The sequence below is a fragment of the Phodopus roborovskii genome, unplaced genomic scaffold (assembly GCF_943737965.1).
Source record: "Phodopus roborovskii unplaced genomic scaffold, PHOROB, whole genome shotgun sequence".
Lineage (NCBI taxonomy): Eukaryota > Metazoa > Chordata > Mammalia > Rodentia > Cricetidae > Phodopus > Phodopus roborovskii.
In genome coordinates, this window is record NW_026126424.1 from 13,174,043 (window position 1) to 13,189,283 (window position 15,241).

Consider the following 15,241-nt stretch of genomic DNA (forward strand, 5'->3'; position numbering starts at 1 on the left):
TGTAACAAAAGTGTAAGCATTGACATAAAAAATAACTGAGCAGGTTAGTCGTGCTCTAAAAATGGCAAAGCAATAATTATTCATGAGACCAATGAATGTACTGGTGAGGCAGAAGAAAATTCCACACACCAGGAAACAAAATATGTGAAAGATGCCAACAGACATCGCAGAAGGTTTAAAGAAGAAGCAAGGAAATGTTTCTCAGTATTTGGCACTGGTGGCCACAGTAGGCACTGTGTTTCCCCAAAGCTTATAGAATGGTGTCAGATCAAAGCCTATCCATGTCTGGATCTAGTGTAACTGACAATACCAGGATCTGTTAGGGACAAAGAAGAACCCCTCAGGACCAAATCTAATCTCATCCGGCTAGTTGCAATTGCTTGAAATTCCTTTAACTGGAACCAAAGCCCTTCAATCTATAGCTAGAGATAAAAGGCTTAAAATGCAAATATCCAGGAGAGAAGGATGTGCTCATTCCATGCTCTGTTTTACTTAAATGGGGTGTTCAAAACACCAGAAGAGCCAGTGCAGAGGAATCTAAGTCTCTGAGGAGAAAAGCCCCTGAGTCTCAGCCTCAGACCAGGGAGGCTGGCTGCTGACCTCAGCAGCACTATCAGAGGGTTCTGTTCTTTCCCTTGGCTCTGCCATGAAAGGTGGGGTTTTAGTAATCTTCCCCATCTTGCTCCTTGGACTTCTCTTCTCCAAGACCAAATCCTATTTCCAGGTATGGTGTGAAGAATAAGTAAGCCTTTTCTTTAGTGATCCACCCAAATGTGACATTCTACCTGCCAACAGCCAGAGTGGTGAGGGTGCAACGGTTGGAATGGGTGAGAAAATCATAGCTTATCTCTTAGATTTTTTTCTCCACAGGAAAATGTGTACACAGTATAACTAGCAGAGGAATGGATTTGCTAATACATTTCCTTAAAATCATTCTTTGACTAAGAAATAAATGGATACAATGTTTAAACCCTTAGCCTGGACTTCCTCAGTACAGTGGATGTATGTGATGCATGTAAGTAGCCTCAATGCCTACACTTTACGTAGGTATTACAAAATAAACATCCAATGATCTGAAAAGAATGATATTTAATTATTAATTCCTAGAACCATTCCTAAACTAGAATAAGATATCACTTTTCCCTGTAAATTTTTTTGTTATCATGTATGTCATAAACAAAGCAATGAGCCCAGGATTTCTGACAACACTCACGCCTTACTCCCATAGTCTCATAGTACTGGTTAATACTGGTTAATACATACATTACTGGTTAATAAGCGATAATCAACATATGATTACATATCTAATCTTAACATTGAATAATAGTATCAATATAAAAGTATTAATGCAAAAGAACTTATATCACCCAGGAAGTCATATAATTGCTTTTTTTGGTGTCTTCTGAAAATCTGCTTTCCCTGTTGTAGTGGCTACCTGTTCTCCATGTCTCCTTATGTGCATTCATCGGTGCTGGTATTAATCAGGCTCAGGAGGCCTGAGTTAAATCTCAGGTTTGCTCTTGGCTGGAACTTTCAAATTTCATGTACTTTATGAGAAAGGCATAACTTCAATGCCCATCATAATCATGACAATTTAGGACTAATATATTGATAGTTCTTGGTACCTAACAACCATGCTTTAAGATTACTTCCATCAATTTATAGGAAAGACAATATGGATGAATGAAGATGAATGGAATACAAATTACAATTTTTAATCACAGCTCTTTATAATAAACTGTGGTTTGCAGATGCTGATTTTCCCTCTCAAAAATTTTCATTGGGCCCAAGTACAGTCTGAATCCTCACATTTCTGTAACAAGTGAAAAAAATTATCATTGTTATCTTAAACACCAAGAATGAAAATTCCACTCAGGAAAGGCATTGTTCACCAGTGGAAAGCCTTGACAACCTGTTCATGGTCATTAAGAAATCCCTTAAGCATAGATGCCAGGTTTAGTATGCTGCAAAGTGCCAGCACTACAATTTCACACTGCAGGAAGCTACTTGGAACTTCTGAGTTGGGAAAAGATTATGTGGGGCTGAAGATGCTTGATTCGATACAAGCATGAAGAAACCTCACAGAAAGAATTCAGCTTCTTTAACCCTGCCAAAATGCAGAAAATTTTGGAAACAAGTTCGTCTTAAATTCTTTCTTTAGATTATCATCTAGTCTAGGAGATAAGGATCTATGCTAAAGTAAAACCTTCCATGAATTTTCTGAAGATGCCTACTTTTAGTTCTTATAGGGAACACATCTTCTCTCTTCCCATTTAGCAAACCTAAATGTACCCACTTGCATAGATGTTTGCTTTTTAGTTAGTGTGAAGTTAATACCAAGACTAATTATTTCCAATTAATTTCTCTTTTGTCATTGTGCTATACCACACACTGAACCAAGGATTGTAAGAGTAAAGAGAAAAACATATAAAGTCATGATGGTAGTTACTTTTCCTTTTTCTTGGTTTCTATACAAAATTCACCAAAGTGTCATGGCAGAGAAAGGACAAAGAAAAGTAGCCAGTGGGAAGTGGATGGGGCTTGCCTCCATGAAGACCACAGCATATTTGTGTGATAGCCAAAAGATTCTGAAGATAGATGATATCTAACATGTTAGAAATAGACATATGTGAGTAAACCATGCAAATGGACAGAAGATGAAAAAGAAAGCCCTAATTAATCATCAGGAAATTAAAACTAAAACCACTTGTGAGATGTTACCTTATTCTAGTTGGAGTGACTACTATCAAAAGAATGAAGAATGAATAGGCAAGATTACTCAGCAGAAAAGGTACTTGCTACCAATTCCGAAGACTAAAATTAGATCTTAGATAGATACTAGAACCCACATTGTGGAAGGAGAGAAATGACTCCAACAATTATTTCTTTGACTTCCACATGTCTTAGTGCACACATGGGTGTATGCATCCCAACACGTACACAAAAATAAACATACAGGAAATATAGCAAGCATTGGAAAGGATTTGAAGAAAACAAAGGGTCTTACACTGTCAGTGGGGATGAAAGCACACAATATGGAGAACTGTATGGTAACACTTTAAAATGGAAAATGTGGAACTCCCATATCCTCAGCAATCTCACTACATGATATATATCTAAAGATATGAAATCAGTATGTCAAAGGGACATTTGTGCTCCTGTGTTTACTGAAGCTATTTACAACCACCAAGAAATGAAAACAAACTAAGGGTCCAACTGGGTGAACAAACAAACAAACAAAATGTGGCATACTAACCAAAAGACAACATATCTACTATTTTTAAAAGGGGATCTTCCTGTCATTTGCAACCACAAATGAATGTAGTCATTAACAAAACACAAAGAGCTAAAATCAGAGAGTATGATCTCATTTATATTCAGGGTTGAAAACAAGGTATTTTCCATGAACATTAAGAGTAGATGATAGCTATCACAATCTGAACAGAGGAAAGCTCAGAGGGAGGAGTAGAAAAAGTCCAGTCAGTGGATATTCTAACTTATTAGACAGACCTCAGTACTAGCATTCACTGAATAGTAGGGTGAAAACAGTCTGTAACAACTTATTATGTAGACTGATGGAGAACTACTCAACAGAAAAACAAAACAAAAACAAAAACAAAAATATCCCCAACAATGGAATTTTGAAATTCACAGGCAGATGGATGAAACTAGAAGAAACCATCCTGAGTGAGGTAACCCAGTCACAAAAAGACAAAGATGGTATGTACTCACTCATATATGGATTTTAGACATAGAGCAAAGGATTACCAGGCTAAAATCCACACCGCCATAGAAGCTAGGAAACAAGAAGAACCCTAAGAGAGACATGCATGGTCCCTCACAGAAGGGGAAAGGGACAAAATCTCCTGAGAAAATTGGGAGCAAGTGGTAGGGGAGAGGGATTTAGGAGAAAGAGAAGAAGAGAAGAGGAGGGCAAAGGAGAACATGAGATAGCGGGAAGATTGAGTGGAAAAAGAGAACAAGAAAAGAGATACCATAATAGAGGGAGCCATTATAGGTTTAAAGAGAAATATCACACTAGGGACATGTCCAGAGACCAACAAGGATGACCCCAAGTAACAATCTAAGCAATAGTGGAGAGGCTATCATAAACGCCCTTCCCTGATAATGAGATTGATGTCTACTTTATTCTAGAGCCCTCATCTAATAGCTGATGGAAGCAGAAGCAGACGCCCACAACTAAACACCAAGCCGAACTCAACTCCTGGAATCCAACTGCAGAAAGAGAGAAGTGATGAGCAAAGAGATCAAGACCAGGCTGGAGAAACCCACAGAAACGGCTTACCTGAACAAGAGTGAGCTCATGGAACCCAGACTGATAGTTGGGAAACCAGCATAAGACAGACCCAGACTCCCTGAATGTGGGTCTCAGTTAGGAGGCCTGGAAAGTCTATGGTACTTCTAACAATGGAACCAGGATGTATCCCTGGTGCAAGGACGAACTTTGGGAGCCCATTCCCCATGCAGGGTCACTCCCTTAGCCTAGCCCCTACCTCAAATGACTTAACAGACTTTGATTATCCCTCTTGAAAGGACTCACCCTCCTTGGGGAGTGGATGGGGTATGGGATGAGGGGGTCCATGGTGGACATGCAGGATGTGAGGGAGAAGGAACTGGGATTGATATATAGGTAAAATAAAAAAAAGATTAAATATAAAGTATTTTAAAAAGAAAAGAAAAATGCTAGCAAGAATTATTTCTGAGCCTCTTGCTCAGATTGCAGGCATTCCTGACCACACTTGACTTACGGAGTCTTCAGGATACTGAAGCCAAGACCTGGTGCATGCTATGTAAAGACTTTACCAACCATCCAAACAATTTATAGTTTTGATGTTTTAAGTGTACATGTTTCTTAAGAAAACAGTTCTAGATGAGGCTATCTGATCACTGGGGAAAATGGAGTAAATATTGCTTGTAGGTGACGAATGAGGCAGAAATTATGTGGATTTTGTATTTGGATGGAATCATTCTTCTAATTCTCTGATCATTTGATTTAAATTTCTGAAAATTTAATCCAGGTTTCCCCACTTAAATTTGAAATGAGTCTATATACCCAAGGTTGATACAATGAGTGCCAGCTATTATAATGGATAATAGGTAGGAATACTTAAAAAAATGCTATCCTTTATACCATATTGACAATGGCATTACTTCAAAATAAATACTTCTATAATTCTGAATGTATTCTGTTATCTTCTACTCATGGCTTAGACAGGAGACATGATTAATTGTACTGTGCTCACTATTCAATGGTACTTTTTATATATTTGTTCCCACTCATTCAGCCTTTATGTTAGATTTTAAGGCTCTTGGTTTTAGCTGCATCTGTATATTTGATTTAATATTTGATAAGTAAACAAAGAAATATGATTTCTAGCTATGACATTGATTCCAATTATCTCATTGTTAAATTACAGCAACCCTTTGGAAGCTTAAGATCAATGTTTTAATGTGATTGAATTGGCTCTTTGGATGCATGTAAGTATCTGTAGATTATGCATGTCATTCCTGTTCAAGGCAACTTGGTTTCTGAGTGACGTTGATAAGGTCAACAGTCTTGTGAGTGCTAGCCCTTGTTCTCCCTCACTTAATTGAAACTCAAGTGTAGAAACTGTTTTGCCACATCACAAAGAAGAAGTTAACTATCAAAACAAAAGTATCCACATGTCAATCAGTCACCAGAAAATCATCTGTCTACACTGCATACATACATACATACTGAAAACACTAAAATACTTAAAAAACACAGGAATTAAATCTAGCTGTATAGTGACAGACATCAGTCCTTAGGTTCATTTTCAAGAAGAACATCACATCTTTTTCTTTTAAATATTGCTTCCGGTCTTTTGCATAAACATTTTCTTAATATTTATTTTCTGTTAAACAATTTAACTATCTAATTCCAACAGCTGTATAACTTCACTATAATTCAGTAGCCACAGAACTACCATGGAAGACATAAAAAAGATTAGGGTAGTTCAGTATGCAGTAACAACCAGTACTGCCCCTTATCTTGCTGTCTATTCAGGAAGCATTCCTTGGGTGAATACAATATAACTCTTTCACAGAAGAGTCACACACAAAAAACAGTGAGGAAACAGAACACCTACTCACACTCAACCCTGTTGCTTGAGGTACTAAGATCAAAAGCTAAAGTATCTTTTTTGTTCTTTTCTCTGTGGTAGGCCTTCTACCATAAAGTGGTTCTGAGAAGTCCAGGCATTGCTTGTTCTTTTCAGTTTGCAAGGTGAGATCAAGTTTTCCTGCCTTCATTAGGTCAGAGGAACAAGGGCCAGACTGGTATAGAGATGTCATAGCAGAGACCCAGGCCACCGTTCAGCCCATATGGAAGCTGGCAATGGGGTCATATCTAGTGAGCATACTTTTGGCCACAGCTGGATGGATTCAAGTTTGGTGTGGGTCCTGACCCTGAACCAACCACTTAACACAACACAGAAACAAGAGTGGGGATGGTGATGGAAGCAGAGAACTCCTACAGAGTTGAACATACATCATTTGGATACATGTAAAATAATAACAAGGCTAAGTATAGAGATAATGCTTAGCATGGAGAAAGGACAAAGAGAGACATCAGATATGTGCAGTTTTCATCTCCAAGGGATAGGGAAGGTGACTTCCACTTCCAGTATGTTCTGGTTCCCATACAGCCCAGACACCTTTCTTTTCCATTGGTCAGTTATTTAGATCAAGAAAGTACACACACACACACACACACACACACACACACACACACACACCAAGCTTGTACTGCTCCTCTAGGTATATCAAAAAGAAACTTTAGAAGATGCCAAGCGCCTCTATGCCTAAAAAATACTAACAAGAAATCAGAAATAACAAAAGTCAGTATGAAAAGATCACATTCAAGATGATTCTGGGAGCCCCAGATGGTAAATCAATCCTAGAGCACTTGGCTACAATGGGCAGGACTTAGGTTTTTATCATTGGCACAGCAAAGCAAGAAAACAACCAAAACTGTTGAATTTTGGTTGATCTGGCTAGTGGTAGATGCATACAATCCCAGAATGTGGGGTGGCTGAGACAGGTGGATCATCTGGAGCTCAGTTGTTCAAGATCAGCTTGTACAGCAGAGAGAAACATCACCTAATCCTTCCTTCAGAAACCAATGCCTCTTCTCCCATCCATCTCCCCCTTGTCCTTTCTTTTTCTGTATTATGTATTTAAGTATGATGTGTGAAGTGTGGGTTACATTGTATGATTGTGTGCATGAAAGCAGGCACATGTAAAATATTATGTGCATGTTGAGGTTAGAGGAAAACCTCTGGGGTTGATCTTTGTCTTCTGCCTTGTTTGGTCCCTTGTTTCATGACTTCACAAGCCAGGCTAGTGGAACAATGATTGTCTGGAGGAACCTGTCTCCGATTCTCATCTTGAAACAGGCCCAATCAAATTTCACATACACAAAACTATATCCATCTTTAAGTGCATCCTGGATCTGTGAATTCACATCTTCACTCTTGCAAAGGTAGGGGTTTATATTTCAGTAGCTTCCATTGTTGTATGATCATACTTCTCAGAGAATTACAATATGTAAATAATAAATGTAGAAAACCCACACCAGATGACAACACATTACAAAATAAGTCTTGCAATAATTTCAATAGGAAACATTTCGAAGTTACATCTAGGGCTGTGTAACATATTCACATGAACTGAGGATGAGATTTAAGAAGACACATCATAAAAGGACCCCCTTTTCAATTGCCTTTTCTGCATCAGCTTTTTGCAAGACAGCCTTTACATATGATTGTTAAACATGTACAAGCAGTTGTTCATAGTTCCATTCCTTCTTTTAACAAATGTTAGCATATATGTTTTATAACAGCCTTTTCACATTATTAACCCCTTTCAATGTTTTTTCTCCACTAAATTACTTCAACATATTTAAACTTTGTAGTACTGTACTACATAAACACTCTAAAACTACCTCTTAGCTTGTATATGCCTATGAATATTTACGTGTCTACTTTGCTAATATAAATAACACTGGGCTAGCAAATATCTCAGTTCATGAAGATGTCTGCTGCCAAGCCTGAGGACCTGAGTTTGATTCCCCAAGTCTGACTAGGAGAATGGAGATAACTGCTTCCTTGAAAGCTGTCTTCTGGCTTCCACATGTCTGCCAAGCACATGTGCATGACTGTGAGGTGTACTTTAAAGCACATAGCAAATGTAACTCAACAAAGTTCAGCTAATAAACTTATAGGCAATCCTTTGACACACGTAAAACCATTTCCTCCGAATGGAACTGTTATTTCACATAGGCATCGTATAAAAGTACGTCTTTCCTCACAGTCTTGTCAAAGATTTGACAGTATGATAGACAAAGTGTACCTCGGTAGACTATTTATTTGCATTTCTTTTACCAGGTGTGAAGTTTAGCATCTTTCCAACTGTTTAAAGGTCATTTTTATTTTCGTTTCTGTGAAATGTGCTATTTTACATTGGTGCCTGAATTGAACTTTATCGCAAAGGATATTCCCACTGTATCAATGTCATGGGATGAGTTATCTGTCTTTTCCATGCTGAATTGGATGCAGCATTTTTACATGGACTGACTCAGTTTAAGTATTTCTGTCCATTTCTGATTTTCTTAATCTGTCCTTTTGACCTGTCTTCCTGATATAATACTATATTCTTTTAACTGGTGAGGTTTAATGACATGTTAGCCTCATTTCCTTTATAATTTAACTCCTGATCTTCCCTTGTGCTACACCGTCTACTGGCTTATTATTTGCATATATAAAGTTACTAACCATTGTTCACTGGGTTCAACCCTGCACTCATTTATTGGTTCTAGAATATTATCACTTGTCTTTGATTATTACTCTTCAAATGATATATATTTTTTCTCAACCAATGCAATTCTTTTCTCTCTAATTCTTTGTTTCTCCTTACTGGTTTAGTACATGTAAAATTAAAAATAATAATAGTGATACTAAACATATTTATTTTAGTTCTGAATTACCATTAAAAAAGGGAATCGTTTCTTAGTTTTGTACTTCTTTATATATGGAGATAAAAATGATCTATTTCTTGTATCATTGATATTTATCAAATTATTTACCAATATCATAGATTATCATGGCATACCATTAGCTTTCCTAACATCAAACTGCTCACTATTCTTTAATGGACATTGCTTTTATTGTCAGAAAAATCATTCTTTAATTATGTTGGTGGAGTGTAAACTTAAGATGCCTGCATTGATATCTACAAATGAGATTCAAACAATTGCTTTATAGTTTTTTTTTTTTCACCTTTAGGGGTGCAGCTGAATACTTATTTCAAGGATTGGGACAACACTGTGGAATACTACAGTTCACCTTTTCTTTTATCCTTTACCCAAAGTGTTTCCTTCTCAGCTCACTTCATTGTGCACTTGACACTGCATTAGAACACTTAGGTCTTCTGCGATGTTGGCTTTTGCTTTTATTTCTTTTTCCTCTGATACACTGAGGATATTACTCAGTTCAGTAATGCTATCCTGCTTCTACTCCTTTTTACATATTTTAATATTTAGTTTGTTTCTTTTGAATTTTTAAACAAGTATCTATTTATATATTTATGATGTAATGCAAACTCCTCATTGGCTAATTTTTAGATAGTACCAATAAATTGCTATTATTAAAAAGTGACAACTCCTTCCTAGTACCTGTTCTCCTCTATTGGTGTATGGTGAGTATTATATTTGTTTTCATTGTTTCTACCACATTGTTAGATGAGCTTTCCTGTATATACAGGGACTAGGTCAGCTATAAATTATGGCCAAACTATTGAATGTAAAACATCCCGTCACTTTTAGTCCATGTGTTGGTCTAATGCCCCCTGCTTTTCTTTATTTTTATCTTATTACCATTGTTGGTGCTTGCATCATCTACATTATCCCGTCACCAATATCCCTTTATTTATTCCATCTTTATCTTTTTAAATATGAATGTATGGTACTCGTGAATGAATAGTCCTAAATTCTAGAACCTTTTCTGACTGACTGAATTCTGTTTTCCACTAATGTTGCTAGGATATCCTAGAAGTGTCATCCCTGGGGCCTGGTAGTTATCTGTAAGTTAGCTAGGCTGAAACAAACAAACAAACAAACAATTATACATCACAGTTTTCTCTTTTTATATACATATTGTTTGTTTTCTGTTTTGTAATGGTACTCTGAGAGACATAAAGACAATTTGGTAGTTTTTATTAAATGTATCTGATCAGCCTAGGATATAGTTTAATAATAATACACAGGTCTAGCATATATGGAAGTACTCAGGTTCAATCTTGAGCATCACACATTCATCACCAAACACACACACACACACACACACACACACACACACACACGGGGGGGGGGGTGAGGAGGAGGCCAGCAAATTTAAATCAACACAAAAATTTAATTTTTCTTGGCAAGTTTTTTCAAAGTAAAATTTGTTCTTTCTTTGAACATATATAAGGTTTCTTGAATTCTGTTCCTTTGGAGGCCTGGTTTCCCAGCCAAGAGATTCAAATTATGTACATTTGGGATGAGACTTTCTGCTGCTATTATTTCCTTTACATTAGCCTCTATCATTTTTGTTTCATTTTCCTTCTCTTCAAATCTGCTGGCTGTTACTGTGTTTTGTAGTCGTGATCTATTTTTAAGCTTCCAATTTCATTACATTTGTTTCAATCTACATTCTTCTTATTTTCTGTCAACTCATGTAGCATCTCCTGTTATTTCAGTCTTTGCTATGGAAACAGTACTCTGTGGTTTTTCACACATTATCATAAGGGATGCTACATCTATTATTCTCATTTTAGTTAAATGCACATAATTTTGCCCACTTCCTTTTACATATTCTACTGCAATATTCTTCTGGAGAATTTTCTTGTTTTTGTCTTGTTGACAGGAGAGAAATATTAATCTTAAGATAACTTCAAGTTCACAATCCTCCTGCCTCAGCCTTCTGTATATTGTGATTGCAGACTTACATAACCACATGTAGGCAGACTGTGACTTGTTTGCATTAGTTTAGTTGCATTTTCTCACTATTTTTCAAGTAATATTTTTGTTGTAATTCCATGCCATTATGTTTCAATATTATCAATTGGGTGATCTCTGTTTAGACTAGTTATTTATAGAATATCCTTGCAGACTTTTTATAATGAGGAACAGAACCAGAAGACTGACTTCTAAGATGGTGTAGCCCATAGCTGCTATAATGACAGAGTTCTTCCTGTAAATATGGCTTCTCTGGTATTCCTTGAATACTTTTATTTACAAGTTTTCTGAATATAATAATGTTCTTGAAAATTTTATACATACCATACTACCATATCACACAACATACATACACACACACACACACACAAACCACCACCACCACTACCACCACCATAACTATCACACTACCATACCACATCTGATTATCTCATCTCACTATTACATTTGTTACTGAAAACAAAACAAAACAAAACAATGGGCTATATACTTTGTCAACCACTTCTTGGATTCCTAAGAATATACAATTCTTGTTTTCAGTTTCTTCCCCAAATTTTTTTTCCTGATTTCAGTAATTTCCAATAGAGCTTCAATAACTTTGCAATTAGGAAGTTTTATTTATTTCCAGAATTTACTATAATTTTTAAAAATATAAAAACAGATTTGACATGAGAACTTCTTTCTAGAAATTAGAAATATTTGATGTTCCTATAAACAGAAAAAGTAAATTAATAAGTTAACATCATATAAATGTTCATTTAAATATAAGCATGAATTTACATATTATTTTGTTAAAATAATGTTGTAAGTAACCAGTTTAGCACCAAATTTTTCCTAATGAAAATGGAAGATAAATCCTCTGGGGCTTAGATATTATGTAAAGAAAGATGAAGGGAAAGAGTCTCAAGCAGTGTAAAAAAGAATAATAATACCAACAAAAATTCAATATATAGTTTTTTATTTTAAATATGTGTATATACATGCATCCTTCATAAACGCAAATAAAGTACAATACAAGGTTTGTCAAAGGGACATATAAACATTTCATTGTGTAATGGTGACATTAAATATGACTTCTTTCAATTATTATATATAAACTCAAACTAACAAAATATTATTTTAAACTATGTAGTAGACTTGTCATCAAACTATAGTATATCTGCATTGGTTTCTTGCATAATTATATACCTTCTGATAATACAGTCACAGCAAATTATTATATATCTAAATTATTTCTTAACAAAATATTAAAATCATTAAACTGTCAAGTCAAGTCTGTATCATAAGCAAAATCATTTCCAACAAGGAGTTACTAAAACAAAAAAGTGCTTTGACCTCTGAATCTCCTCTGTATTTCCCCAACTGATATTTGCCAATTAAGGATGATTCTACTCTGCCCTTTGTCTCTCATCCATCTTCTCATTTCCATCCCTGCTGTTACTACCAAATCAGATTTTCATTATCTCTCACCTTGAAGACAGGCTTGCAATAGCAGAGAAAGTTACTGTTCAAAGGCATCTTGCAACTTACACTAGACCACTGAATGACAGGCATGACTCTAAGTGCAAGTATTAACAGGCAGTGGGGCAGGCTATTGGCACATTTTAGTGTGGTGAACTAAAAATAATGTCCTGATTACTAGATTTCAATATACAGATAGTGTGACTATCACAGTAGTGAAGAAGCTTAGATTGGAAATGAACTCCCATTTGAAGTCAACTAAAAATCATGACCCCTTGTTTGAGATGTTGGGACTGCTCAAATAGACCTAGTGGTAGAGTTAATGTTCTAGGCATTGCAGCCACACTGATTCAAAATGACATTAAAAGGGTTGTGGTTCCTTCAACTCCATTAACTTAATAGGAACTTGGAAGTTGAGACTAAGGGACATTTGTATTTGTGTATCAAATGAATAGATACTATGTCCTATGTTTGGTGGAAATCAGAGTACATAGGGAATAACTTTAATTTTCTGTTATATGATTAGGATTAAAATATGCTTTGAGGCTTGAGAGAAAAGTGTTTCCCATATCAACATGAAGAGTTTTGTTTAATTCCCCCAAAGGCACATTAAAGCTTCAGGCATGAACGCGCATGTCTGTAATCACAGGACTGGGAAGGCAGAGACAAGCAGATCTCTGAGGCTCAAGGGCCAGCCAACATAGACAAACTGGGCAAGTTACAGGACAGTGAGAGATTCTGTCTCAAAAAACAAGGTTAAAAGCTTCTGAGGAACTATACCTGAGGCTTTCCCCTGACTTGTATACACATATGTGCAATCAAAAGTATACACACTTACACACAAACACAAACACATACAAGTAAACATTTTAGGAGGGAAAGAAAACAGTCTTATGAATAATTCTCCAGAGAATAAAATATGAGTGCAACTAGAGCTAACTAATGGCAACATGAATTTCTATAATAAGGTCCTATATTTTTATTCAGCATTGAGAGCTATGAAGATGTGATAAAAATTGCAAACACATTAAGCGTTTACATTAGGTACTTACATTAACATTTTCTCTGTGTCAAATCACTTAATCCTCTCAATAATCCTATGATGAAAACTATATCTTAATCTAAATTAAGAACCTGGATACAGAGTTATTAAGTAACTCACTGACAGCACTGGCTTTACAAATAGACATGAAGGTTCCAACATTTTTGATCAAACCACTGCAATTCAAGATGTCCACAGCTATGAATAAACAAATGACTTACTTCATTCAACTGCTCAGTTTACCTCAATCAAAAATGCTGAGCATTTTTAATATACAAACAATATTCCATTAGAGAAAAGTACCTAGAAAAAAATCTACAGTCCCTTTAGATTGAAACATAAATGTGCTTCTTTACATATTTGTTTGCCAAGATGAATTGAGGAAGTTTTACATTTGTTGAGAGGACTTGGTTCTCCTTCCTTGAACACTAATACATTATTCTCCCTTTGAATCTGGAACTACCTTGCAACTTGTTTTAACAATTACAATGGATAGGAAAAGAATAACAGTGTGACCTCCAAGCCTTGGAATCAAGAGGGCTTAAAGGTCATGGTTTGTCTTAGAATGAAAAGATTTTCATGTGAACAAGTTTTGACTACACTATAGAGGATGTTTACAGGCTGAGACAAATGGCTGAGGAATTCTGACATAACCGCCCAGCCAATCATTGAATGATTCAAAATTGAAAAACAGTGGATGCATAGGTAGCAGATCATCCATCAGAAGAACAAAGTGCCATGTACAGAGTCATCATACAAATGATGGCTTCAAGCCGTTGCTTGTTAAAGAGCAACTGCTGAATACAAAAATCCTTTAGTAAACAGTTTGCTTTTTCTAACTGATCACGTCAAACTTCTGGAACTTTCTGTCTCAATTTTCCTTGGTTATTTTGTCCTATACATCATTATCTCATCATCTCATATTATTCTTTATCCTTTACACTTCAATACTTTTCAGTAAGACTTCATTATCTGTCCCTGTTTCTCTATCTGTGTCTCTGTCTCTCTCTGTCTCTGGCTCATTCTCTTTCTCCAACTAATGTTTTCCCCTTTCTCCTACCCATAAATTTATGTGGTACTAGTCATTATACAACACTGATTTCATTCTCCTATTGTAATGAAAGTGTTTTCTTTGAGTGGGAGGATTTATTTTTCTTTAATTTCACATACCAATCTAGGTTCCCTCTTTCTCCTGTCCTCCCATTCCCCTCACTAATCCCCCATCCCACCCCCCACACCTACCCCTATCCACTCACCAGGGAGGGTGAGGGCTCCCATGGGGGATCATCCTATCACATTATTTGGGGCAGGTCCTAGGCCCTCTCCCTTGTATCCAGGCTGAGAGAGTAACCCTCCATAGGGAATGGGTTCCCAAAGTCTATGCACTAGGGATAAACACTGGATCCACTGCCAGAGGCCCTATAGTATGTAGTATTAAGAGAGAGTTTAATATAGTTATTTCATATCCCCAGCCTGAAATCCTTTATAAACCTCTTCATCTAAAAGAAATGTCACAGGGGACATTTCTTCCATTCTTCATTATAAAGTGGCACAAAGCATGGATCCTTTCTTTCCTCTACTACCCTAAAAACTACCCTGCTATGAATTTCCACTGAAACTGTAATTGTAAAATTTGGGCTATTTTTTAGAATGTTAATCTATTGACTACTGGAAAAATGGATATATCAGTTTCCAAATGC

The 15,241-nt window shown here is 36.2% G+C and overlaps 1 protein-coding gene across 1 annotated transcript in view; it reads right to left on the bottom strand.

Moving 5' to 3' along the window:
- The window catches only part of Dpyd (dihydropyrimidine dehydrogenase), an 817,241-nt gene that overhangs the window by 537,013 nt on the left and 264,987 nt on the right, over nucleotides 1-15,241 (bottom strand). The gene's annotated exons all lie outside the window — the stretch shown is intronic.